The 2825-nt window shown below is 32.7% G+C and overlaps 1 protein-coding gene across 1 annotated transcript in view; it reads right to left on the bottom strand.

Annotated features, from left to right (window-relative positions):
* The window catches only part of LOC107730200 (proton-coupled folate transporter), a 38430-nt gene that overhangs the window by 2966 nt on the left and 32639 nt on the right, over window positions 1–2825 (bottom strand). The gene's annotated exons all lie outside the window — the stretch shown is intronic.

Genomic DNA, 2825 nt, shown 5'->3' on the forward strand with positions numbered 1-2825 from the left:
GCTAGGTCAGTCCATGACCTTAATGTGCTTCTTCTTGAGCCACTCCTTTGTTGCCTTTTTTAAAAAATTTTTTTTTACTTATTTCACTCACTGAAATGCAAATCAATTTCTAACCTTTATATAATGAGTTTTTTTGGTTGATATTCTGTCTCTATCCGTTAAAATAAACCTACCATAAAAATTACAGACCCTTCATTTCTTTGTAAGTGGGCAAACTTACAAAATCAGCAGGGGATCAAATAAATATTTCCCCCACTGTAATAAAGATAAATCATGTTAGTAGGGAGCCCACAATAATTAGAAACACATTAACTGATGTTGAAATGTCACAAAAACTCTATTGCACCTAATAAAGTGCTGTTCAACGTGAGTTCATGGAAACTAATGCTTTAAGTAATGTTAACACACAGCATGAATGAGCAGACTTTGAATGTTAAGAAATGTAAATGTATAAAAGAGCATAAACTACGATTATTAATGTTTTAAAGAGGTGTACAAAATAAGCAATTAATGTTAAGAAATGCATTAGTATAACAGTTAAAATGAACCAACTAATGCTGTAAACCAGTCATGCTCATTGTGGGTTCAAGTTAGCAAATGCATTAAGTAATGTTAATAAATACAACCTGTCTTACCATTATTTCGTTATTTATATTATTTGTGATTTTTGCTGAGATGTTGCTATTTACTGAAACTTAGGTTTAGGGGGTTGAATTAAGGAAAGGTGTGTTATTACTTTTCTTTTTGCAACTGGATATGAAACAAAATCCCATAGACTTACATTGGAAGAGGGACCCAAGCCATAAATAATGACAAGAAAATCACAGAGACTTGAGTCGAGCAGTAAGCAACCACTCAGATAAAAACACGTAAAACACCTTAGCAACTGCATAGCAATGCCCTAGCAACCACTTACAGCACCCTAGTATTGTTTTCTTCCAGTTTATACTATTTACTATATATTTGCATTTGCTTTTTATTTGAAAGTACTGTATATGAAGTAATAATTAAAGTAAAGGGTTACAATAAACATCCAAGTGAGTAGAGGAACCAGAGTGAATCCATTTTCACAAAAGGAAATACTAATGGAGAAAATGCCAGGATGTCAGGCTAGTAAATGTAATGGCTATCCATAAATTTGACTAATACTTTTGACAACAACAGCTGGCTGAATTAGTTATTTGCTTGCAACTCGCAAATATGCAATCAGAGAAGCACTTTCTCCCATTTCCAGACACATTAATCCATCTTAAGTCCATCTCCATATCCTGATAAATATTCTAAGTTTGCTTTCCAGGCATGAGCATATGAGAAAAAGCATAGTTATATGAGTCTAATAGTTTTAAATTCTGGTATAGGTCAATAATAAATATGCAAAAGCCATTTCCTCCACATGCAATCTCAAAAAGAGACTTTAACAAAGCAGCCCTTGAATGACACTAATTAAACCAATTCAGCAGAGGGTTGGATTGCGCTGCAGTGTGGACTGCTAATTATTGTTGTCAGGCAGAGTGCAGGTGTGTCACACGGCTCAGTCTGAACGCATTTGGCTTTGGCAGACAGTGAGATAGGACTTTATTTTCATGCTTAATGAGAGAGTACAGGTGCTGAACTGTGTTAGCTGGCCACTGGGATTGCCGTCATCCCAACGTTTTGCTGAACCTTGTTGTCTCAGCCACACGGAGGTTGAATAGGGTGCTAATTGCAAAATCGTATCAGAAATGTTCATCATTTCAGCGCATTTGAAATTACCGTCGCATTGTGGAAGAGTCAGAGGGAAACTGTTCCTTTGATGCAGATTAATAATTAATTGAATGACTTGAGATTACTTTTTGATACTTTTTAATTTGATCAATTTTATAAACAACAACAACAACAATTATTAGTAGTAGTAGTAGTAATAGTAGTAGTATTATTATTATTATTATTATTATTATACAAAAAGAGCTGTTTTAAACAAAACTATTAGAATAAAAATCAATTTTAGTTTAATTTAATATAGTTTAATGTGACTGTATACTTGAAATATAACTAAATGTAACATTAAATATTTTTGTGTTTGACATTTTTAAATTGGAATTATTATTATTATTATTATTATTATTATTATTATTATTATTATTATTATTATTATTATTATTATTATTATTATTATTATTATTATTATTATTATTATTATTATTATTATTATTATTATTATTATTATTATTATTATTATTATTATTATAATACAAAAACTGCTTTTAAATTAAAGTAGTAGAATAACATTTAATTTTAATTTAATATAGTTGAATATGACTATACTTGAAATATAACTAAATGTAACATTTAATGTTTTTGTATTTAGTTATTTTTGTATTGTAAATAATATTGTATTATTATTAATATGTAACAGATCGGCCAGGCTCCGCCACCACCCAATCACAACAATCCCTCTCACCTGAGTTCTGAGCACCTGCACCTGTCACCAATCAAGCACCTCATTACCAGCCTGCATAAAAGCACACACCTCAGATACCCTCACTGTCCGGTCTCGTATACACGTAGAGGACTCAATGACTTTGCTACTACTTCCATTTGAATACTTCCTGCATTACTTACCTCCTGTGTTCCTCCTAGCGTCTCCTCGTCTCCAAGTGTCTCCTGTATCTCCTAGTTCCCGGATCGCTGAGGTGTGTGCTCCTCCTGCCTACATTCCAGCTCCTGTAAAGCCAAAGACTCGGATTACCCCACTCATCATATCCTTCGAACTATTCATTCACCATCACATCCTCTGGACCCTACCCCAGTACTCTCTGTGACCAAATAAACCTGTTTTATATATA

The sequence above is a fragment of the Sinocyclocheilus rhinocerous genome, unplaced genomic scaffold, assembly GCF_001515625.1.
Source record: "Sinocyclocheilus rhinocerous isolate Xijiao unplaced genomic scaffold, SAMN03320098_v1.1 scaffold1419, whole genome shotgun sequence".
NCBI lineage: Eukaryota > Metazoa > Chordata > Actinopteri > Cypriniformes > Cyprinidae > Sinocyclocheilus > Sinocyclocheilus rhinocerous.